General features: G+C 36.0%; 1 non-coding gene across 1 annotated transcript; it reads left to right on the top strand.

Annotated features, from left to right (window-relative positions):
- The first annotated feature begins 17,298 nt into the window (after positions 1–17,298).
- On the top strand, positions 17,299–17,406 carry LOC130972689 (small nucleolar RNA R71). The gene has a single exon (XR_009083853.1). It is a non-coding gene; the product is annotated as a small nucleolar RNA R71 (small nucleolar RNA).
- Positions 17,407–26,854: the final 9,448 nt, after the last annotated feature.

Raw genomic sequence — 26,854 nt, 5'->3', positions numbered from 1 at the left:
TATTGCTTCTTGATTTCTTTTTATCCTATTTTATTTATCTAGTTGCTTGGAGACAAGCAACAGTTTAAGTTTGGTGTTGTGATGAGCGGATATTTTATACGCTTTTTGGGGGTAATTTCATGTAGATTTTAGTATGTTTTAGTTAGTTTTTAGTATATTTCTATTAGTTTTTAGGCAAAATTCATATTTCTGGACTTTACTATGAGTTTGTGTGTTTTTCTGTGATTTCAGGTATTTTCTGGCTGAAATTGAGGGAGCTGAGCAAAAATCTGATTCAGGCTGAAAAAGGACTACTGATGTTGTTGGATTCTGACCTCCCTTCACTTGGAATGGATTTTTTGGAGCTACAGAAGTCCAATTGGTGCGCTCTCAATTGGGTTGGAAAGTAGACATCCAGGGATTTCTAGCAATATATAATAGTCCATACTTTACGCAAAGATAAATGACATAAACTGGCGTTTAGCGCTAGTTCCATGTTGCATTCTGGCGTTGAACGCCAGAAACAGGTTGCAAGTTGGAGTTAAACGCTAGAAATAGGTTGCAACCTGACGTTTAACACCAGAAACAGCCCAGGCACGTGAGAAGCTCAAGTCTCAGCCCCAGCACACACCAAGTAGGCCCAGAAGTAGATTTCTGCACTATCTATCTTAGTTCATTCATTTTCTGTAACCCTAGGTTACTAGTTTAGTATTTAAACAACTTTTAGAGACTTATTTTGTACCTCATGAAATTTTAGATCTGAACTTTGTACTTTTTGATGGCATGAGTCTCTAAACTCCATTGTTGGGGGTAAGGAGCTCTGCAGCGTCTCGATGAATTAATGCAATTATTTCTGTTTTCTATTCAAACATGCTTGTTTCTCTTTACGATGTTCATTCGTACTTAACCATGATGAAGGTGATGATCCGTGACACTCATCACTATTCTCAATCTATGAACGCATGCCTGACAACCACCTCCGTTCTACCTTTGATTGAATGAATATCTCTTGAATTTCTTAATCAGAATCTTCGTGGTATAAGCTAGAATTCATTGGCAGCATCCTTGAGAATCCGGAAAGTCTAAACCTTGTATGTGGTATTCTGAGTAGGATTCAGGGATTGGATGACTGTGACGAGCTTCAAACTCGCAAGTGTTGGGCGTAGTGACAGACGCAAAAGGATCAATGGATCCTATTCCGACATGATCGAGAACCGACAGATGATTAGCCGTGCGGTGACAGTGCCTTTGGACCATTTTCACTGAGAGGACGGATGGTAGCCATTGACAACGGTGATCCATCAACACACAGCTTGCCATAGGAGGAACCTTGCGTGCGTGAAGAAGATGACAGTAGGAAAGCAAAGATTCAGAAGATAAAGCATCTCCAAAACTCCAACATATTCTCCATTACTGCGTAACAATTACTAATTTTATGCTCTTTTACTTTTTACAACTGAAACTAAAAAACCCTATCGGTATTCTAACTAAGAATAATAAGATAACCATAGCTTGCTTCAAGCCAACAATCTCCGTGGGATCGACCCTTACTCACGTAAAGTATTACTTGGACGACCCAGTGCACTTGCTGGTTAGTTGTGCGGAATTACATAGTGTGAGTGTAATTTTCGTGCACCACCCCCCGAACATAAATTTTCTAGGTCCGTCACTGGACTTGTCAACCACAACCTCCACATACATATAACCCATTTCCTCAAGATAGTCCTCAACAACCATATTCACAAGCCTCATACCACCACTCACCTCCATATGACCCTAACCCATATCCACCATACCAACCACCATATGAACCATACTTAGAGCCACCACCATTCCAACACCAATATTCCCATGAACCACAAATTTCTTATACACCACCTCAAGACTTTCACCAATTTGAACCACCTTCCAACTACAATACCTTTCCTCCAAACAATGAACCCTCTCTTCTACCACCACCTTCATTGGACCAATCTCTCCAACCTCTAATGCAAGAATAACAAGAACTTCTAGCTAGGTGTCAAAAGCAAGAAGAAGAGCAAAAGATGCTAGGTGAATTCATGGCTAGCTTGACCGAAGTGATAAACCACATGGTATCATTGTGCTCAAGTATCCAAGACACTCCCATTATTGAATGTGGAGGATTAGTTAAGGAGCACAATGAGAAGGAGAATTTGGAGCTTCAAAGGGAAGAAGAGAAGTTGAGGCAAGAAGTGCAACAAGAGGAGGAAGCCGAGATTGTTGAACAAGAGGAAGGAGTAATTGAATATTTAGGAGATGTTGGGTGCAAAGAGGAATCTCAAGTTGAAGAGCCTTCTTCCATGGAGTTTGAAAGTGATGTCAAGGAAGATAGTGCACAACCTCCAAGGCATGTTGTGAGTGAAGAATTAGAAGAAGTGGGGAAAGCACCAAGTCCCCCTATTTATGATGATTCTGCATCAACATATGATCCTTTTGAGCTTGATGGATCCTTTCCCATTGAACTTGAAATTGATGATGAGGTAGATTTCACTCAACCTCCAAGATATGACTTGATTGATGGGGAAGAGCTTGAAAAAATTGGTGAGGAAGAACTTGAACTTGAGGAAGCTTGGCAAGAGGTAGAGCTTGAAGAATCTTGTTAAGTGGTGGAAGCCCTTAGAAGAGGATGGACGGGAGTGGAACGTGCTTTATCAAGACCGTTGGGAACTCCTCCACCTAAGTTAACATCTAATCCTTCATTTGAGTGGGTAAAATTCATAACTCTTAGCTTTATTATCCCACTTGAATTTGGCTTTCTTGAAATGGATGGCCAACTTAGGACGCTTTATGGAATGAATCGTAAGAGAAGGATGTTTAGTGGTTGGCGTTGTAAATCTAGGCTCATTATGGTTGGAAGCTCAAAATTTAGGAGCATGTATTGGTGTAGTACTCAATTGGATGGGTCTAGAAGGATAGTTTGGTACCTTCATGAGAATTCGGCTTGCCTACCACCCGGAGGAAATCACCGTGATCAACTTGAAAATGGGTGTGAAAACAAAGTGTAGGATCCCGGATTACAAGGAGATGATAAATTTTGGGAGCTCATTGTTTGTGAAGAACTCCATCAATGCTTGGAGATATTAATTTTGAATGATGGAGCTTATTGGAAGTCCAAGCAACGGTGGAAGTTCCAAGATGAATTCGAGCACAAGCCGGCTACCTTGATGAGAGCTCCCCAAATGTCCAACTTAAGGACAATAAACAAAAGTACTATGTGGGAGACACCCCACCTTGGTAACATCTTTTTCATTTTTTCCTTTTGTAAATAGTGGTAAAATAAGTTAATTTAATGTTTAATTTTGTTAGTTGAGTTTATTTGGGAGTCTAGTATGTTAAATAAGGTTTTGTGGTGTTTTGGAAGCTGTTTGGATGTTTGGAATGCTTGGTTTGGTGCAAGAACTTAGAAAAATTTTAAAAAACAAAGCACCATGCCACGCGTACGCGTGACCCCATGTTTTCCTACCATCCACGCGTACGCCTCACCCATGCGTACGCGTGACACCCACTTTTTCACCTCCTATACAAATTCCAGAGAGTTGCGCGAGTTTTGGGCTGGAATTATGCCTCTAGCACAAAATCCACCCACGCGTACGTGTCATCCCACGCATACGCATCGGCTCTTTGATTTGTCCATCACGCATACGCGTCGACTCCCTTTCACCTCACCACGCGTACGCGTGACATGAAGCGTATGCGTGGGCACCCTATTCCACCCACCCCAATTTCTTCTATTCTTTCCATTTATTTCCTTCTTTTCTCTTCTCTTCTGTTCTTTCCCTCATTCAACCATCATCCAACACTACTAAGTACCATCTATCACCATTTCTTTTAGTTAGGTAGTTAGTTGTTTAGTAGTTTGATTAATGTTTATTTTTTCTGTTTTTCATTATTAACGTTGGATTATTAATCTTGTTTATTGTTTATTGCTGCTAATTACTGATAGGATGTTATCTTAACATCATTGTTGTTTATACTCATTGTTGGATTCTTTGTTGAGGTTACAATTTTGTTACTTGGTTTTGAGTTCTTAATGCTTAATTTTGTGCACACCAAGTACATATGACATTGCCTTCAAGCATCTTAACTCTTTTGAATTGCATGTCTTGGCCAGCATGTGATTTGAGTTCATTATGATTAGGCAATTGTATATTATCAATGCATTTTTTGTTAGGTGATGCTTGTCATGATTTACCTTTATTGACATCACCTATTTCATGCATTGAGATTTCTGGAATTGTGGAATTGGATCGTACACTTACATAGTGACATATTTTTTAGCTTTCTAAGCTTTGTAGATCATGCTTGCTATGTGATTGAGTTTAATTTCTATCTTCTTTTTCTTAAGTTCCATAGCACCCATGTCTTCCACCTCTATGTCACTTAGGTGTTGCAAAAACTTCAATATGTGTCATTGTTGATCTGTGAGCTTTATATCTCATTTGGTTCTCTAAGTTTACTTACACATCAACCAATGCACATGCATTATCCATTTCACAATTGCTTGATTTTTTTCTTGAGTGTTTTCATGCTTCTTTATGTCTTGTTTGTTTATCTTAACTTACAAGTTACTTTGAAGTATTTCAAGCACACTAGAATGAGTGAAGTGCATACTTCTTTTGTGACATATCCCTCTATGCCAGTGTGTGTTCTAAACCGCATGCAACTTAGAACTCACACACTAGTCTTCCTTAATGTCACACTTATTCACTCACTTCATTCTAGTGATTTACCTCATTCCAACAATTTACGCTTCCTTGCTTTTGCATTTACTTTTCTTACTATCCTGTTTTCTATTTTCAAGATAAATCACCATAAGCAAAAACGGAAGCGGAAAAAAGAACACGCAGCACCGGTTGACCCGCCAGCTGAAGGTGGCAACCCGTATAGTCACCGTACCCCCTTGCTCATCTTTGAATGCACCGAGGACGGTGCAAACTTTTAAGTGTGGGGAGGTCGTCCGATCAGTCGGCATTTTTGGGTGACAAATTTCTAATCCCAATACTTTTGCATTTCATCTTTTTAGGTCTTTTAGAATTTTTAGTTGCATTTTCTTATTTTGCATATATATACATAATAAACTTAGCCAAAATAATGAAATTCTCCGAGAATTTTATCTATAGGGCACCCCAATTAATTTGAAAAAAAAAATTCTTTAGAACTTGCTTGAATTATATATATTGTGGATCATATTTTTGAGCTAAGAACACAAGCATGTGAGATTTGAGCCTAATTGTGTGGTTACATCATATAACCACTTATTTTCATTCTTGTGTGTATTATTCTCTTTCTATGATTGTAATCTTTGATTTGTTTGATTCTATATGCCATTATTTTTTGTATACATGCATTTATATGATTGAGGTCATCGTTTCAAATAGCTCACTTACCCAAATAGCCTACCTTTTATCTTCCATTATTACCCAACTTTGAGCCTATGCTAAACCCATTTGTTCTTAATTTTAACACATTGCCAGCTTTAAAGCGAAAAACAATAAATGTCTCTTGTTTGGATCTTTGATTAGCTTATCCTAGTGAGAGTATCATCATTTAAGTATGGGAAATTTGGGAACATTGGGTGAGATAAAATAGTATTTTTGTATTTTTATTGAAAATATTGGAAATTGGGTACATACTCATGTATGAATTATGTTTAAACCATATGCATTGGTACCTTTGTATATGATTCATAAAAAAAAAGAAATATATATATATATAGAGAAAAATATAGAAAAAGAAAAAGAAAGAAAAAAAAGCAATAAAAAGGGGATAAAATGCCCCAAAGTAAAGTTCAATAAAAATCAATGCATATGTGTGGTGATCAAAAAGAGAATGCATGAGTATGTAAAAAGCAAAGAATGTGTAGTTAGGTTAGCTTTGAAATTGTAAAAAAGTAAAGAATGGGTAGTTAGGCTAATCAAAGATTCAAATTTCAAACTCACTTAACCATATACAATCCTACCTTGACCCTAACCCCATTACAACCTATGGGAAAGTCCTCATGATATTTGTATGCATGCATTAAATAATTGTTGATTGTTAGATGAAAAACAAATCTTGAAAAGCATAATTAGGAGAGAATTGAGTGAATCAACCCTATATGGTTATACACTTGAGTGACTAGAGCGGATACACATCCGGTGAGGGTTCGATTGCTCAATTACATGTTTTCACCATGATCATCTCTTTTCTTGCAAGTTTGTAAAATCTCTTTAATAACTCAATTAGTTTTATATCTATTTGAGTATATTAGTGTTATTAGCTTATGCTTTCTTTTTACTCTGTTCCAATATTTTTTTATACTTTTGTGTTTGTAAATTGAGTAAAGTAGGTAACTATTTGATCCTTAGTAACATAGAGATATTGATTAAATTTTGTTAATAATTTTGTGTATTTTATATTGCATTGATTTATGATAGTTTATGCTGCTCTGCTCATCCGGCGTTGTCCTTTGCCTCTGCTGGTCTGATTCGGCTGTCCTTCTTCTCCTGCTGGTCTGGTCTGGTCTGATTACGTTTCTACTAAAGGTAACTTCAGTTTATTTGAGTATTGTTAAATATGCTATTAGTTGATAATCTTAGCTGAAATATTGAACCTTGATTTTGCTGATATTGTAGTTGAAAATATTGTTAGTTGATTATGCTGATGTTGTTGTGGTTGAAAGTATTGGTGTGTAACATGGTTGATTATCTGATTTTTAGGTTATTTGGAAAGTTGATATGTTTGTTCTATTTTTTGTTTCTGGGTTTTATTATTTTGATTCTATTGTTTGCACTTTTTTTTGTGATTTTGAAAGTGATAGCCGCTATGATGCTATGTTATGTCATGCTGCCCATGCAGCCCCTGCCCCAGCCCCAGCAGCACCTGTCCCAGCCCCGGCAGACCCTACTTCAGCACCACCCACTGCCCCTGTTGATAGGCGTATTGGTAAAAAGGGACCTTCGCATGGGATTGCAACAAATAGGGTTATCAAAATAAAGACAAATGGAAAATTGGAACTGCCGATCACTTTGGAGAACTTAGCTCCTAATGGCATCCATGCTGATCTGTTTACATCTGAAGTGAGTATTGTTACAAGACAAAATGCTCCTTTGGATGTAGAGAAATGGAGCCAAGTTGGAGATGATGTCAAGCAAAAAATATGCAACATTGTTTTGGTAATAGATATTTATATTTTTTGTTATTCAGTTTATTATAGAAGTTATTTCTGCTAACTAACTTTGACAAATCATTTGTAGGAAAAGTTTGATATAGCTGATACACAAGTAATGCGCAACATGATTTTAGCTAAGGCTAACATATGTTATCGAAGTTGGCGCTCAAGATTGCGTGAGCACTATGAGTTGTATCAAACTGATGAGGAGCGCCTTCAAAATCCACCAAACAATGTTCTACCAGAGACATAGGAGAATTTGGTGTCCTACTTTGGAAGTCCTTCTTTTCAGGTTTGAAATTTTCATTGTGACAACTATTGAGGTTTTTTATGTTGTTTTTCTATTTTAGGTCAATGCAAATTATTATACCTGACCTCCTTTTGTCTTTTGTGAGTTTGGTCTTCTATAGGAAAAAAGTTTAAGAAACAAAGATAATAGAAAGTATCATGTTGTACCACATATTGTTGGTCGAAGGACATTTCAAGTTGTTAGACGTGATCGGGTAAATAGTCTTAAAGTTTTAATTTGGTCTTATATTTTTTGCTATGTCACGTTTGCACTTAACTACATGTTATATTTTAAACTTCCAAAAATTTGCAGCGCCATCCTAGAACCGGTGTCGAGCCTGACATTCAAAAATTGTGGCAAATTACTCATCAAAAGAGTAATGGAGAATGGGTCAATGAGAAAGCTAAACAAATTGATGTAACATTCCTAACCTTTTCCTCTTTTTGTTGCATGGAAGTTAAATATTATCTCTATTTTCAAATCAAAAATTGGATTGTGTAGGATGATATTAGCACTATGCTCGATGACTCCTATGATTTGGAAAATTCTCTCACTCTAAATGAAGCTTTTCTAATTGTGAGAGGTGAGAAAAGTGGTGCAAGTTATGGCATAAAGGCTTCAAAGTCTAAGTTAAGGATTCAAGCACAACTTCAAGAGGCAATGCAAGACCGTGAGGAGCTAACAAAGGAAATAGATGTGCTCAAAGAAAAAGCTTGAAGAGCAACGAACACGGCAAGAGGAAGAATTAGCTCAAATAAAAGCTCAATTGGAAGCTCAACAAGCCGTTGTGAACTCTCTCGTAGCGCGCTTTGACAATGAAACAAACTAGACCCTAAAGGTACTCCTAAAGTTGCTTATGGTTTTAATATATTTTTGTAGATGATTCCCATTTTATATTAGTATACTTTAATTTGTATATGGATCTCTTTATCACATTTTACTTGTGTCATGGTTGAAAAATGACAAATGTTCTATTATTTGGTTTGATAAATTTGGTTGGGTATGGTTGAGACATAAGTTGTGAATTGGTTGTGTTTGTTGGAACCGTGAACGGTAGAAATATACAATTTTTAGGGGAGGTTCTGCCGAATTTTTTCTAAACAGTTTGGATAAAACTTAGTGGAAAAATTATAGATAGTGTTATATCTTGTTTCTAACTTTTTGATTTTGGTTTTTCTTATTTACAGGAGTGCTGAAAGGGTGACCATATGCTACCTTGAGGGCTCAAGAATGTTTTGATGCATAGAGACACTAATCTATGTTAGAACTTTTATGTTTTGGTTGAACTTTTATGTTAGAACTTTTATGTTTTGGTTGAACTAATCAATGTACTCACTAGCTAATGTTATTTTATTTCAAGACAATTTTAGTAAAAGGATCTTGTTTGACTTATGTATAATTTTGCATATTAAATAGATGTAAACTAGCTTATTAAAAGCGTTATTATATTAGTTAATTTAAAAACTAATTTGGTAAATTATGCATGTAATTTGTAATAAAAAAAGTTGTTACAAAATAATTTATTTGCTTTCGTAACTGAAGAAAAAAAATGTTACCAAATCATGTTACATTTTGTAACAAATTTTTTTGATAGGAAAAAAATTAATTATCACGAAAAATACCTTCAAGATCAAAGTTTGTTACCAGTTTTGTAACGGCTTCTGGTTTTTTGTATCAGAAAAAATTGTTACAAAATATGGTATTGAATTGTAACAGTTTCATTTTTCGTTACAAAAAATTTTTGTAACGGGACTTACTGCAATGGACCCTTTTTATGTTACAAAAAACTTTTGTGTCAAAATATCGACGTTTTGTAACAATATTTTTTGTTACAAATACGCCTTTTTCTTGTAGTGTGTTAATATATGTATTCTTGGAAGTTGATTTATTTTGACCAAGTAGTTATATTCATATAGATAGATTGCATGTAGATAGGCTGCATTTAGATAGTTTACATTGAATAAATGTTCATACCCTTTGTTTCTTTCTTGAGTTTAACAAGAGGACATGCTTAGTTTAAGTGTGGGGAGGTTTGATAAACCCCAATTTTGTGGTTTATATTGTGCTTAATTTGGAGAATTTTATCAACTTATCTCATATTTATTCAATGAAATAGCATGGTGGTGCACGAAATTGTGATCATCAATGGCGCCATCAACATGGTACGCTCATTGCAATCTCAACTCTCTATCACAACTCCGCACAACTAACCAGCAAGTGCACTGGGTCGTCCAAGTAATAAACCTTACGCGAGTAAGGGTCGATCCCACGGAGATTGTTGGTATGAAGCAAGCTATGGTCACCTTGTAAATCTTAGTCAGGCAGACTCAAATGGGTATGGATGATGAATGAAACATAAAGATAAAGATAGAGATACTTATATATATCATTGGTGAGAGCTTCAGATAAGTGTATGAAGATGCTTTCCCTTCCGTCTCTCTGCTTTCCTACTGTCTTCATCCAATCCTTCTTACTCCTTTCCATGGCAAGCTTATGCAAGGGTTTCACCGTTGTCAGTGGCTACCTCCCATCCTCTCAGTGGAAATGTTCAACGCACCCTGTCATGGCACGGCTATCCATCTGTCGGTTCTCGATCAGGCCGGAATAGAATCCAGTGATTCTTTTGCGTCTGTCACTAACGCCCCGCCCTCAGGAGTTTGAAGCACGTCACAGTCATTCAATCATTAAATCCTACTCAGAATACCACAGACAAGGTTAGACCTTCCGGATTCTCTTGAATGACTGATGAGCGGATAATTTATACGCTTTTTGGCATTGTTTTTAGTATGTTTTTAGTATCTTTTAGTTAGTTTTTAGTATATTTTTATTAGTTTTGAGTTAAAATTCACTTTTCTGGACTTTACTATGAGTTTGTGTGTTTTTCTGTGATTTCAGGTATTTTCTGGCTGAAATTGAGGGTCCTGAGCAAAAATCTGATCCAGAGACTAAAAAGGACTGCAGATGCTGTTGGATTCTGACCTCCCTGCACTCGAAGTGGATTTTCTGGAGCTACAGAAGCCCAATTGACGCGCTCTCAACGGCGTTGGAAAGTAGACATCCTGGGCTTTCCAGCAATATATAATAGTCCATACTTTGCCCAAGATTTGATGGCCCAAATCGGCGTAGAAATTCGGCCTAAAAAATTCCAGCGTTAAACACCGGAACTGGCATAAAACTTGGAGTTAAACGCCCAAACTGGCATGAAAGCTGGCGTTTAACTCCAGAAAAGGTCTCTACACGAAAATGCTTCATTGCTCAGCCCAAGCACACACCAAGTGGGCCCGGAAGTGGATTTTTCTGTCATTTACTCATTTCTGTAAAACCTTAGGTGACTAGTCTACTATTAATAGGATCTTTTGACATTGTATCTGTACCGGATGACCTTATGACACTTTTACACGTTTCTTTGTGTACTTTCCACAGCATGAGTCTCTAAACCCCATGGTTGGGGGTGAGGAGCTCTGCTGTGTCTTGATGGATTAATGCAATTACTACTGTTTCTTATTCAATCATGCTTGCTTCCATTCTAAGATAACACTTGTTCTTAATCCGGATGAATGTGATGATCTGTGACAATCATCATCATTCTCAACTATGAACATGTGCCTGACAAACACCTCTGTTCTATCTTAGATTGAGTAGTTATCTCTTGGATTCTTTAATCAGAATCTTCGTGGTATAAGCTAGAACTGATGGCGGCATTCAAGAGAATCCGGAAGGTCTAAACCTTGTCTGTGGTATTCTGAGTAGGATTCAATGACTGAATGACTGTGACGTGCTTCAAACTCCTGAGGGCGGGGCGTTAGTGACAGACGCAAAAGAATCACTGGATTCTATTCCGGCCTGATTGAGAACCGACAGATGGATAGCCGTGCCGTGACAGGGTGCGTTGAACATTTCCAATGAGAGGATGGGAGGTAGCCACTGACAACGGTGAAACCCTACATACAGCTTGCCATGGAAGGAGTCTTGCGTGTTTGATGAAGAAGACAGTAGGAAAGCAGAGATTCAGAAGATGGAGCATCTCCAAACCTCAGCCTATTCTCCATTACTGCAATACAAGTAACCAATTCATGTTCTTTTGCTTTTTACAATCAATCCTGATAATTTCTGATATCCTGACTAAGATTTACAAGATAACCATAGCTTGCTTCAAGCCGACAATCTCCGTGGGATCGACCCTTGCTCACGCAAGGTATTACTTGGACGACCCAGTGCACTTGCTGGTTAGTTGTGCGGGATTGCAAAAGTGTGATTGCAATTTCGTGCACCAATGACGCCATCAGTTCTTGCCTATACCACGAAGACTCTGATCTCACGGAATGGCTGGCTCGTTTGTCAGGCGAGCACTCGGTTGTCAGGCGATCAACCATGCATCGTGTATCAGGAATCCAAGAGATATTCACTCAATCTAAGGTAGAACGGAGGTGGTTGTCAGTCACACGTTCATAGGTGAGAATGATGATGAGTGTCACGGATCATCACATTCATCAAGTTGAAGAACAAGTGATATCTTGGAATAAGAACAAGCTGAATTGAATAGAAGAACGATAGTAATTGCATTAATACTCGAGGTACAGCAGAGCTCCACACCTTAATCTATGGTGTGTAGAAACTCCACCGTTGAAAATACATAAGAACAAGGTCTAGGCATGGCCGTGAGGCCAGCCTCCCAGTGATCAAAAGATTCAAAGATCTCAAGATGTCAAATACAATAGTAAAAGGTCCTACTTATAGGGAACTAGTAGCCTAAGGATTACAAAGATGAGTAAATGACATAAAAATCCACTTCCGGGCCCACTTGGTGTGTGCTTGGGCTGAGCAATGAAGCATTTTTCGTGTAGAGACTCTTCTTGGAGTTAAACGCCAGCTTTGGTGCCAGTTTGGGCGTTTAACTCCCATTCTTGTGCCAGTTCCGGCGTTTAACGCTGGGAGTTCTGAGGGTGACTTTGAACGCCGGTTTGGGCCATCAAATCTTGAGCAAAGTATGGACTATCATATATTGCTGGAAAGCCCAGGATGTCTACTTTCCAACGCCGTTGAGAGCGCGCCAATTGGGCTTCTGTAGCTCCAAAAAATCTACTTCGAGTGCAGGGAGGTCAGAATCCAACAGCATCTGCAGTCCTTTTCAGTCTCTGAATCAGATTTTTGCTCAGGTCCCTCAATTTCAGCCAGAAAATACCTGAAATCACAGAAAAACACACAAACTCATAGTAAAGTCCAGAAAAGTGAATTTTAACTAAAAACTAATAAAAATATACTAAAAACTCAACTAAATATACTAAAAACATACTAAAAACAATGTCAAAAAGCGTACAAATTATCCGCTCATCACAACACCAAACTTAAATTGTTGCTTGTCCTCAAGCAACTGAAAATCAAATAAGATAAAAAGAAGAGAATATACTATAGACTCCAAATTATCAATGAAACTTAGCTCCAAATTAGATGAGTGGGACTAGTAGCTTTTTGCCTCCGAACAGTTTTGGCATCTCACTTTATCCTTTGAAATTCAGAATGATTGGCTTCTTTAGGAACTCAGAATCCAGATAGTGTTATTGATTCTCCTTGTTAAGTATGATGATTCTTGAACACAGCTACTTTATGAGTCTTGGCCGTGGCTCAAAGCACTCTGTCTTCCAGTATTACCACCGGATACATACATGCCACAGACACATAATTGGGTGAACCTTTTCAGATTGTGACTCAGCTTTGCTAGAGTCCCCAATTAGAGGTGTCCCGGGTTCTTAAGCACACTCTTTTTGCCTTGGATCACAACTTTATTTCTTTCTTTTTCTTTCTTTTTCTCTTTCTTTTTTTTTCGCTTTTTCTTCTTTTTCTTCTTTTTTTTTGTATTCACTGCTTTTTCTTGCTTCAAGAATCATTTTTATGATTTTTCAGATCCTCAGTAACATGTCTCCTTTTTCATCATTCTTTCAAGAGCCAACAATTTTAACATTCATGAACAACAAATTCAAAAGACATATGCACTGTTCAAGCATACATTCAGAAAACAAAAAGTATTGTCACCACATCAAACTAATTAAGCTAGTTTTAAAGATGAATTCGAAATCCTGTACTTCTTGTTCTTTTGTAATAAAAACAGTTTTCATTTAAGAAAGGTGATGGATTCATAGGACATTCATAGCTTTAAGGCATAGACACTAAGACACTAATGATCATAAGACACAAACATGGACAAACATCAAGCATAATTTTTTGAAAAACAGGAAAATAAAGAACAAGGAGATCAAAGAACGGGTCCACCTTAGTGATGGCGGCTTGTTCTTCCTCTTGAAGGTCTTATGGAGTGCTTGAGCTCCTCAATGTCTCTTCCTTGTCTTTGTTGCTCCTCTCTCATGATTCTTTGATCTTCTCTAATTTCATGGAGGAGAATGGAGTGTTCTTGGTGCTCCACTCTTAGTTGTCCCATGTTGGAACTCAGTTCTCATAGGGAGGTGCTTAGTTGCTCCCAATAGTCTTGTGGAGGAAAGTGCATCCCTTGAGGCATCTCAGGGATCTCATGATGAGAGGGGTCTCTTGTTTGCTCCATCCTTTTCTTAGTGATGGGCTTGTCCTCATCAATGAGGATGTCTCCCTCTATGTCAACTCCAACTCATGAACTTCCACTTCTTCTCCAATCATGATGCTATGGATCATAATGGCTCGGTCTAGAGTAACTTCGGACCGGTTGCTAGTGGGGATGATTGAGCGTTGGATAAACTCCAACCATCCTCTAGCCACGGGCTTGAGGTCATGCCTTCTTAATTGAACCGGCTTCCCTCTTGAATCTCTCTTCCATTGGGCGCCCTCTTCACAAATGTCAGTGAGGACTTGGTCCAACCTTTGATCAAAGTTGACCCTTCTAGTGTAAGGATGTTCATCTCCTTGCATCATAGGCAAGTTGAATGCCAACCTCACATTTTCCGGACTAAAATCCAAGTATTTCCCCCGAACCATAGTAAGCCAATTCTTTGGATCCGGGTTCACACTTTGATCATGGTTCTTGGTGATCCATGCATTGGCATAGAATTCTTGAACCATTAAGATTTTGACTTGTTGAATGGGGTTGGTAAGAACTTCCCAACCTCTTCTTCGGATCTCATGTCGGATCTCCGGATATTCACTCTTTTTGAGTGAAAAAGGGACCTCAGAGATCACTTTCTTCAAGGCCACAACTTCATAGAAGTGGTCTTGATGCACCCTTAAAATGAATCTCTCCATCTCCCATGACTCGGAGGTGGAAGCTTTTGCCTTCCCTTTCCTCTTTCTAGAGGTTTCTCCGGCCTTAGATGCCATAAATGGTTATGGAAAAACAAAAAGCAGTGCTTTTACCACACCAAACTTAAAAGGTTTGCTCGTCCTCGAGCAAAAGAAGAAAGAAGAGAGTAGAAGAAGAAGAAAAATGGAGGAGATGGAGGAGGCTATGTGGTTCGGCCAAAGGGGGAAGAAGTGGTGTTTAGGTTGTGTGAAAATGAAGGAGTGAAGAAGGGTTTATATAGGAGAGGGGAGGCTCATGGTTCGGTCATGTATGGGTGGGTTTGGGAGGGAAAGTGGTTTGAATTTGAAGGGTGAGGTAGGTGGGGTTTTATGAAGGATGGATGTGAGTGGTGAAGAGAAAGATGGGATTTGATAGGTGAAAGGTTTTTTGGGGAAGAGGTATTGAGGTGATTGGTGAATGGGTGAAGAAGAAAGAAGGTGGTGGGGATCCTGTGGGGTCCACAGATCCTGAGGTGTCAAGGAAAAGTCATCCCTGCACCAAATGGCATGCAAAATTGCGTTTTTAGCCAATTCTGGCGTTAAACGCCGGGCTGGTGCCCCTTTCTGGCGTTTAACACCAGGTTCTTGCCCTTTCCTGGCGTTTAACGCCAGTCTGGTGCCCCTTTCTGGCGTTAAACGCCCAGAATGGTGCCAGACTGGGCGTTTAACGCCCATCTGCTAACCTTACTGGCGTTTAAACGCCAGTAGGTTCTTCCTCCAGGGTGTTCTATTTTTCTTCCTGTTTTTCATTCTGTTTTTGCTTTTTCAATTGATTTTGTGACTTCTCATGATCATCAACCTACAGAAAACATAAAATAACAAAGGAAAATAGATAAAATATAACATTGGGTTGCCTCCCAACAAGCGCTTCTTTAATGTCAGTAGCTTGACAGAGGGCTCTCATGGACCCTCACAAATGATCAGAGCAATGTTGGAACCTCCCAACACCAAACTTAGAGTTTGAATGTGGGGGTTCAACACCAAACTTAGAGTTTGGTTGTGGCCTCCCAACACCAAACTTAGAGTTTGACTGTGGGGGCTCTGTTTGACTCTGTTTTGAGAGAAGCTCTTCATGCTTCCTCTCCATGGTGACAGAGGGATATCCTTGAGCCTTAAACACTAAGGATTCCTCATTCACTTGAATGATCAGTTCACCTCTATTAACATCAATCACAGCCTTTGCTGTGGCTAGGAAGGGTCTGCCAAGGATGATAGATTCATCCATGCACTTCCCAGTCTCTAGGACTATAAAATCAGCAGGGATGTAATGGTTTTCAATCTTCACCAAAACATCCTCTACAAGTCCATAAGCTTGTTTCTTTGAATTGTCTGCCATCTCTAGTGAGATTCTTGCAGCTTGCACCTCAAAGATCACTAGCTTCTCCATTACAGAGAGAGGCATGAGGTTTACACTTGACCCTAAGTCACACAGAGCCTTTTTGAAGGTCATGGTGCCTATGGTACAAGGTATGGAGAACTTCCCAGGGTCCTACCTCTTTTGAGGTAATTTCTGCCTAGACAAGTCATCCAATTCTTTGGTGAGCAAAGGGGGTTTATCCTCCCAAGTCTCATTTCCAAATAACTTGTCATTTAGCTTCATGATTGCTCCAAGGTATTTAGCAACTTGCTCTTCAGTGACATACTCATCCTCTTCAGAGGAGGAATACTCATCAGAGCTCATGAAAGGCAGAAGCAAGTCCAATGGAATCTCTATGGTCTCATTTTGAGCCTCAGATTCCCATAGTTCCTCATTGGGGAACTCAGTGGAGGCTAGTGCACGCCCATTGAGGTCTTTCTCAATGGCGTTCACTTCCTCTCCTTCCTCTCCATTTTCGGCCATGTTGATGGCCTTGCACTCTCCTTTTGGATTTTCTTCTGTATTGCTTGGGAGAGTACTAGGAGGGAGTTCAGTAACTTTCTTGCTCAGCTGTCCCACTTGTGCCTCCAAGTTCCTAATGGAAGACCTTGTTTCAGTCATGAAACTTTGAGTGGTTTTGATTAGATCAGAGACCATGGTTGCTAAGTCAGAGGGGTTCTGCTTAGAATTCTCTGTCTGTTGCTGAGAAGATGATGGAAAAGGCTTGCCATTGCTAAACCTGTTTCTTCCACCATTATTGTTGTTGAAACCTTGTTGAGGTCTCTGTTGATCCTTCCATGAGAAATTTGGGTGATTTCTCCATGAAGAATTATAGGTGTTTCCATAGGGTTCTCCCAGGTAATTCACCTCTTCCATTGAAGGGTTCTCAGGATCATAAGCTTCTTCTTCAGATGAAGCATCCTTAGTACTGCTTGGTGCATTTTGCATTCCAGACAGACTTTGAGAAATTAAATTGACTTGTTGAGTCAATATCTTGTTCTGAGCCAGAATGGCATTCAGAGTATCAATCTCAAGAACTCCTTTCTTCTGATTTGTCCCATTGTTCACAGGATTCCTTTCAGAAGTGTACATGAATTGGTTATTAGCAACCATTTCAATTAGTTCTTGAGCTTCTGTAGGCGTCTTCTTCAGATGAAGAGATCCTCCAGCAGAGCTATCCAAAGACATCTTGGATAGTTCAGAGAGACCATCATAGAAAATACCTATGATGCTCCATTCAGAAAGCATGTCAGAAGGACATTTTCTGATCAATTGTTTGTATCTTTCCCAAGCTTCATAGAGGGATTCTCCATCCTTCTGTCTGAAGGTTTGGACTTCCACTCTAAGCTTACTCAATTTTTGAGGTGGAAAGAACTTTGCCAAGAAGGCATTGACTAGCTTTTCCCATGAGTCCAGGCTTTCTTTAGGTTGTGAGTCCAACCATGTCCTAGCTCTGTCTCTTACAGCAAAAGGGAATAGCATAAGTCTGTAGACCTCAGGGTCAACCCCATTAGTCTTGACAGTGTCACAGATTTGCAAGAATTCAGCTAAAAACTGATGAGGATCTTCCAATGGAAGTTCATGGAACTTGCAATTCTGTTGTATTAGAGAAACTAATTGAGGCTTAAGCTCAAAGTTGTTTGCTCCAATGGCAGGGATAGAGATGCTTCTCCCATAGAAGTCGGGAGTAGGTGCAGTAAAGTCACCCAGCACCTTCCTTGCATTGTTGGCATTGTTGTTGTTTTCGGCTACCATGGGTTCTTCTTCTTTGAAGATTTCTGTTAGGTCCTCTATAGAGAGTTGTGCCTTAGCTTCTCTTAGCTTTCGCTTCAAGGTCCTTTCAGGTTCAGGGTCAGCTTCAACAAGAATGCCTTTGTCTTTGTTCCTGCTCATATGAAAGAGAAAAGAACAAGAAAATGTGGAATCCTCTATGTCATTCCTTGAGGTGTCAGAGAAGAAGAAAAATAGAAGGAAGAAGGAGAAGAATTCGAACTTAGTCAGATAGAGTTCGAATTGTGCATTGAGGAGGAGTGGTACTCCATAACTAGAAGGATGTGAGAAGAGGGGAAGAGATTTTTCGAAAATTAATTAAAAAGATTTTAAAAAACATTTTGAAAAACTTTAATTTGATTTTCGAAAATCAAGAGTGAGAAAGAGATCAAGTAATTTTTGAAAAAGATTTTGAAATTAGAAATCAAAAAGATATGATTAAAAACTGTTTTTGAAAAAGATGTGCTTAAAAAGATATGATTGAAAAGTTATGGTTTTAAAAAGATATGATTGCAAAGATATGATTTGAAAACAATTTTACAAAGATTTGATTTTAAAAATTAATGACTTTGCCTACAAAGAAAAGATATGATTCAAACATTAAACCTTTCTCAACAGAAAAGGCAACATACTTGAAATGTTGAATCAAGTCATTAATTGATAGCAAGTATCTTTGAAAAAGGAAAGAAATTGATTTTGAAAACATTTGATTGAAAAGATTTGATTTGAAAAAGATTTGATTTTGAAAAACTTTGAAAACTTGAAAAAAATTTGCATTAAAAACAGAATCTTCCCTCTTGTGCCATCCTGGCGTTAAACGCCCAGAATGGTGCACATTCTGGCGTTTAACGCCCAATGCACTACCTTTTTGGGCGTTAAACGCCCAACCAGGTACCCTGGCTGGCGTTTAAACGCCAGTCTGCCTTCCTCACTGGGCGTTTTGAACGCCCAGCCTTTTTCTGTGTAATTCCTCTGCAGTATGTTCTGAATCTTCAATTCTCTGTATTATTGACTTGAAAAGACACAAATTAAAAATATTTTTGGATTTTTAATAGTGAGGAATAATCAAAATGCAACTAAAATCAAATAACAATGCATACAGGACACCAAACTTAGCAGTTTGTATACTACTGACACTAACAAAATGAGAATGCACATGAGAAATAGCAAAACACTCAAGTCAATAGAATTCAAAGATCAAAACAAGAAAATTATCAAGAACACTTGAAGATTAATGAAGACACATGCATAATTTCGAAAAATGCAAGAAGAACAGAAACATGCAATTGACACCAAACTTAAAATGAGACACTAGACTTAAACAAGAAATATTTTTGGTTTTTATGATTTTGTAATTTTTTTGGATTTTTCAAAAATTAAGTGGAAAAGAAATAAAGATATCAAAATTCTTAATGAGAATTCCAGGAATCATGCAATGTTAGTCTAAAGCTTTAGTCTAAAGGAATTAGACATAGCTAGCCAAGCTTCAGCAGGACATTGCATTCAAGAGCTAAATTGATAAGAATCAATCAGCTTTGGTGATGATAAGAACATCACCTTGAAACACTAGAATTCATTCTTAAGAACTCTGAAGAAAAATACCTAATCTAAGCAACAAGATGAACCGTCAGTTGTCCATACTCGAAACAATCCCCGGCAACGGCGCCAAAAACTTGGTGCACGAAATTGTGATCATCAATGGCGCCATCAACATGGTACGCTCATTGCAATCTCAACTCTCTATCACAACTCCGCACAACTAACCAGCAAGTGCACTGGGTCGTCCAAGTAATAAACCTTACGCGAGTAAGGGTCGATCCCACGGAGATTGTTGGTATGAAGCAAGCTATGGTCACCTTGTAAATCTTAGTCAGGCAGACTCAAATGGGTATGGATGATGAATGAAACATAAAGATAAAGATAGAGATACTTATGTATATCATTGGTGAGAGCTTCAGATAAGTGTATGAAGATGCTTTCCCTTCCGTCTCTCTGCTTTCCTACTGTCTTCATCCAATCCTTCTTACTCCTTTCTATGGCAAGCTTATGCAAGGGTTTCACCGTTGTCAGTGGCTACCTCCCATCCTCTCAATGGAAATGTTCAACGCACCCTGTCACGGCACGGCTATCCATCTGTCGGTTCTCGATCAGGCCGGAATAGAATCCAGTGATTCTTTTGCGTCTGTCACTAACGCCCCGCCCTCAGGAGTTTGAAGCACGTCACAATCATTCAATCATTGAATCCTACTCAGAATACCACAGACAAAGTTAGACCTTCCGGATTCTCTTGAATGCCGCCATCAGTTCTTGCCTATACCACGAAGACTCTGATCTCACAGAATGGCTGGCTCGTTTGTCAGGCGAGCACTCGGTTGTCAGGCGATCAACCATGCATCGTATATCAGGAATCCAAGAGATATTCACTCAATCTAAGGTAGAACGGAGGTGGTTGTCAGTCACACGTTCATAGGTGAGAATGATGATGAGTTTCACGGATCATCACATTCATCAAGTTGAAGAACAAGTGATATCTTGGAATAAGAACAAGCTGAATTGAATAGAAGAACGATAGTAATTGCATTAATACTCGAGGTACAGCAGAGCTCCACACCTTAATCTATGGTGTGTAGAAACTCCACCGTTGAAAATACATAAGAACAAGGTCTAGGCATGGCCGTGAGGCCAGCCTCCCAGTGATCAAAAGATTCAAAGATCTCAAGATGTCAAATACAATAGTAAAAGGTCCTACTTATAGGGAACTAGTAGCCTAAGGATTACAAAGATGAGTAAATGACATAAAAATCCACTTCCGGGCCCACTTGGTGTGTGCTTGGACTGAGCAATGAAGTATTTTTCGTGTAGAGACTCTTCTTGGAGTTAAACGCCAGCTTTGGTGCCAGTTTGGGCGTTTAACTCCCATTCTTGTGCCAGTTCCGGCGTTTAACGCTGGGAGTTCTGAGGGTGACTTTGAACGCCGGTTTGGGCCATCAAATCTTGGGCAAAGTATGGACTATCATATATTTCTGGAAAGCCCAGGATGTCTACTTTCCAACGCCATTGAGAGCGCGCCAATTGGGCTTCTGTAGCTCCAAAAAATACACTTTGAGTGCAGGGAGGTCAGAATCCAACAGCATCTGCAGTCCTTTTCAGTCTCTGAATCAGATTTTTGCTCAAGTCCCTCAATTTCAGCCAGAAAATACCTGAAATCACAGAAAAACACACAAACTCATAGTAAAGTCCAAAAAAGTGAATTTTAACTAAAAACTAATAAAAATATACTAAAAACTCAACTAAATATACTAAAAACATACTAAAAACAATGCCAAATAGCATACAAATTATCCGCTCATCACATGGTTTTGTAATTCTCCCTAAATTTATGCTTAAGAGCGAAAACATGCTTTTTAGGCCTTAAAATAGCTAAATTTAATTCACTTTAATTCCATTCGATGCCTTGATATGTTTGTTAAGTGATTTCAGATTAATAAAGCAAGTATTAGATGGAAGAAGTGAGGAGAAAAGCATGCAAAGTGGAGAATTCATGAAGAAATGAGCATTTGGAGAATTCATGGCCACGCGCACGCGTCATCCACGCGTACGCGCGAGGAGGAATTTTGGCCAGTGACGCGCACGCGTCATCCACGCGCACGCGTGACGCTAATCACGTAACCTCATTAAAGTGAATTCGCTGGGGGCAATTTCTGAGCTGCCCAGGACCAAATTCAACTCATTCCTAAGGCTATTTCATGCAGAATTCAAGCTTGGACAAAGGGAGAGTAATTAGTTTTAGGATAGCATCATGTAGGTTAGTTTTCTAGAGAGAGAAGCTCCCTCTTCTCTCTAAAATTAGGGTTCTTAGGTTATTCTCATCTTAGATCTATGTTTAACTTCTTGTTCCTACATTTTAATTCTCTTAGTTTGTAGTGTTAATTTCCCTTTTTATGCCCCTCTTTAGTTTTATGAACACCATTGTTGGATTTGGATTCCTTTTAATGCAATTTATGTTTTCATGAGTATTATTGCTTTCTTTAGTTGTTAGCTTTAACTTCTTGCAATTGATAGTTGTTAGATTTTATATTTCTTGCAATTTTACCATGCTTTCTTTTTATGCCTTCCAAGAGTTTGACAAAATATTTGGTTGGATATTAGAGTAGATTTTTGAGCATTCTCGACTTGGAAAGAGGAATTAGGTAATCTTGATTCATGAATATCCAACTTATGTTGGTGATCTAGAGTTGTTAGTTAATATTGTTTCCATTGACGCTAATCTTTTACTAATTCAATTAGTAAGTTGATTAGGACTTTTGGATTGAGATTAACTAGTCTTATTTGACTTTCTCTCGTGTGAAGATAACATTGTACCTTCTTCCATTGTTGGAGATGACGAAATATGATAAGTTCTTGTTAATTATTGTTATGATTAGCGACTAGGATAGAATGCCTATATCCTCGATCCTTGCCATGAATGTCTCTCTTTATCATTTGCTTTCTTTAATTGTTTTCTTTATTTTTCTTGTCATTTAATTTATTGCCCTTTTATCAATCAAACCTCCCCACCCTCGTTCCTTCATAGCCAATAATTCATCACTTCATTGCAATTCCTTGTGAGACGACTCGATGTTTGAATACTTTGGTTAATTTTCATTGGGTTTTGTACTTGTGATAACCAATATTAAAACTTTGATTCGGCATTACTTGTCGGTTTGGTTCTATACTTGCAATGAAGTTATTTCTCTTTTATCGAGAAGAAATTCTAAGCTGACGGTTTTACTCATTTTCGCATTCTAGGATCTCTTTCCAAATGAAAAATATCCTGTTGATTAGGAAGAAGTCGTGGACGCTTTGAGCTATTCAGTGGAGAACTTGAAGTAATGAAATTTGATGACCCCTCAAGTATTGGAGTAGTAAAGCAGAAGCATCTTCATTTCCTTGATATTTTCTTTTAAAAAATGTATCAATGGTTTTGAACTTACCCATAATTCAAATGGCCAAATAAGTTCCTATAATTAAAAATATATTTAGCAAAAAGTATAAATTACAATATAAATCTTTATAAAATATAAAAATTATATTTCAATTCAAAATATAATATTAAAATTCAAAACAATAATACTAACATTGTAAAGAGATGGAGCCACCGTCGGAAAAATCGTCATTGATAAAAAAAAAAGGCGTGTAAGAGAGTGAGAAGAAGAGTATAATTATAGAGATGAAGAAGATAGAATTGAGGCTAGAGAATTGAGAAATTAGAGTTAATGAGATAAGGATAAAATGGTCAAAAAAATAATTTTAAAAATAATTTTAACATTGAAGACTATTTTAAATAATAAAAAAATAGAGATAATTTTAATTTTGACTTCAAACCTTATTAAAAATCAAAATAATATTTATCTCCTAAAATTTCGTAGATGATTAATATATAAAAATCACCATATTAAAAGATAATAGCATAATTATAAAAAAGAATGACTAAAATATGAGTACTATGAAAAAGAAGAACTAATTTGCAAAACACATAATCAAGTCTTTTGTTTTTCCAATTCTATCTATTATTCAAAGGTTTAATTATTTTGTTACTTTTTATATTTTTATTAAATTTTTATAATTTAAAAATTTATAATTAAATTTTTATATTAAATAAAAATTTATAAATAGATCTTTGGTAGTTATTTTGCAGAAAAACACTAATTTTAAAACATTTCATAATTTATCCTACATTATCAAACATAAAAATAAATATTTAAAAAATTATAATTTAAAATAATAAAAAAGACCTAATTAAACTTTTTTTATCTAATATAAATACTTAATTACAATCTTTTTTTTGGTGACTACTTAATTATAATCTTTAAAACTATAAAAATTAATTAAAATTTTGATAAAATAATAATGACTCACAAAAAAAATTTAAATCTTATCCAAAATCTCTAATTTCATTATTTAATTTTCATTTATTTTGATTAGATCACTGATTAAATGTTTCTATTAGTAAAGTTCTCATTTATTACATTTTCAATTATATACCATAATTATTTTTTTCATAAATAGACGTATATAATAGGAATTAATTCAAAAACTCATATTAAATGATTCCAAGTTATTAAGTTTTTTGTCAATACTATCTAACAGAGCATGTTATAAATAATTTCCTCTAAAAATTTAATTGCATAAATATAGTTAAAAAATTTGACCACTAACGGTGTCTATATATATATATATATATATATATATATACACTATTGCTGTATTTCCTTTTAATTTTTTACACAGCAAATACAAAGTTGATTTATGTAAAAAATATATAATTGTTATATAAAATCATATAGTATGAAATTATATTTCTGTAATATTAATAAATTCTCCAAATAAAATTACCTTTGTGATAAAATACAAAAATATTAAATATAATAAAAACTTATTAGAAAAATATATTTTCGGATAATTTGCTTTAATAAAGTGATTGACGAATAAATTACTATTTGTATCTATAAATTTTGTGAATGCTAACAAAAATACTTATCAAACAAAAAAATTAATGTTATACCCATAAAAAATAAATTTTGTATAACAAAAATACCCAAACCTAATTTTTTATTAATTTTTAAATAAAATTTATAAATTATCTACATCCTTTTTTTTCCTCCAAATTTTAAACTTTTATAATTTTCACCACTACCAACACCTTAGTTAATACCATTACCTCTCTTTCCTATCTCTACTGTCACTATTCACTGTCACTACTACTAAATTTTAATTTGCTTCTTTTTTCTTTTATCAATTCATCTCCTTCAGAATTACAAAATTTTTTCTTTTTAAATATATACACTATCTTTTTTGCTGAAATCACTTTCTGTTTTCTCATGTTTTAGACTGATTTTATTTAATTTGAATATTTAAAAATTAAAAATAAAATTTTAAACATTAAAATTCAAAAATCTAAAAATATAATGGAGTAAATAATAACAGTATATATAGCGTATAATACATTTTTTATATATAAACATTTCTTGAATCCATAAATATATTTTTACCTTTTTTTTTATAAAGAGCATTAACCAACTTTTCTTTTTAATTGGTGCCTTTCATTTTATTTCAGCTTTAGTTTTTCTTTTCTTTAATTTGCCATTTAGAAAAAAATTAAATAAAGCTTGTTTGCACGTGTTGGTCTATGTTTGAAGCAGGAGTCTTTCTTTTTCCCATCTAAACCCACTCCATAGGCATATAGATAAGATAATCAACAAGCATGTCATTCGATTTAGCTTTGCTTTCTCTCCCATACTAATGAATTCGATTCTTCTATAATTTATATATATTAATTCGATTTATATATGTGTAAATTTGTGAATTCAACTTGATTGATTCAATTTATATATATTAAATTAAAATAAAAATAATAGTATAATTTTGATTGCTAATCATTTTATTGAAATAAATTATCCTTTAATTTAGTAAGACTTTATCACTAAAAAAATATCTTTCAAATCATTTAACATTTATTATTTTTGAACAAATTAAAATACACAATATTAAGAGGAGATCTGTTATACATATAAATCTTTTTGTCATGCAAATTTATATAAGTTGGCTTAAATTCAATAAAAACAACCCTCAATTTAGAGAGCGTGTAAATACGCGCTTTTTCATTGAATAGCGCAAAACAAAAACGGATCTTCTCCAATATTTGTATCATGTGTTCTTCCTCCTCCTCCTCCTCTTCCTCCTTCTTTGCATTCCTTCTCCTTTTTCTTCTTCTCGTGTTTCATCTTCATCCTCATTCTTTTTATTGTTTTTGTTTCTACATTTTTTTCCCTCCTCTTTCTATTGATTTTGCAACATTATGTATTTTTTTTTTGTTTGATTTTTTCTCCCAAGAAAAATTATAAAAAAACGAAATAAGAAGATGAAGAAAAAGAAGCAGCAGAAGATGAAGAGGAGGAAGAAGAAGTGTTTTGAATTATGCAGAACTTATCAGAATAAAAATATACCGAAATTTCTTAACAATACATAAAAATTTCTTAGTTTTTACACCTAAATTTTGTTATAAATACACAAAAATATTTTTTTTTAGTGCTGTATTTTTTTTCTTATTCATTTTTTTCTTATTTCTTTCTTTATTTTAGTTGAATGAATGTAGGTTCATCCTCTTCCAAATAATGTTATAGTATTATGTATGTCTTCTTCTTCTTTGTTTGATTTTTTTATTTTTATTCTTGTTAAGAGAGTAAAACAAGAAGAAACTTGAGAAGACAAAACAAGAAGAAAAAGATGAATAAGAAAAAATAAAGAAGATGATGATGATGGTGAAAAAGAAGAAGCCGCAACAGAAGATGAGGAGGAGGAAGAGGAAGAGGAAGAGTTTTAAATTATGCAAAACTTATTATCAGAATAAAAATACACTGAAAAATTTTCATAATACACCAAAAGATTTACAAAATGCACCGAAATATTTTCGAAATACACTGAAACGAGAATGAAACAGATTCATCATAATAATAATTCAGATTCAAAACTCCTACACTAAAATTTTGTTACAAATGAACAAAAATGTTTCCTGTAATACATTTTTTTCTTTTTTTTCTTATGTCTTTCTTTCTTTTAGTTGAATGAATGTAGGTTCAATATCTTCAAATAATTTTGCAGCATTATATGTTTCATCTTCTTCTTCGTTTGATTTTTCTGTTTTTATTCTTGTTAAGAGAGTAAAATAAGAAGAAATTTGAGAAGGTAAAATAAGAAGAAAAAAATGAATAAGAAAAAAAAAAGATGATGATGATGATGAAAAAGAAGAAGTAGCAGCAGAAGATGAGAAGGAGGAGGAAGAGGAAGAGTTTTGAATTATACACAACTTATTAGAATAAAAATACATCGAAATATTTCTACAATACACCTTAAGATTTTTAAAATACACCGAAATATTTGCAAAATAGACCAAAACGAAAATAGAACAGATTCATCACAATAATAATTCAGATTCAGAACTTTTACATTAAAATTTTGCTACAAATGCACAATAATATTTCCTTTAATG

Source organism: Arachis stenosperma, chromosome 3 (assembly GCF_014773155.1).
Source record: "Arachis stenosperma cultivar V10309 chromosome 3, arast.V10309.gnm1.PFL2, whole genome shotgun sequence".
NCBI classification, from domain to species: domain Eukaryota; kingdom Viridiplantae; phylum Streptophyta; class Magnoliopsida; order Fabales; family Fabaceae; genus Arachis; species Arachis stenosperma.
The sequence above is the reverse complement of the archived record's forward strand: the minus strand, read 5'-3'. Positions and strand labels throughout refer to the sequence as shown.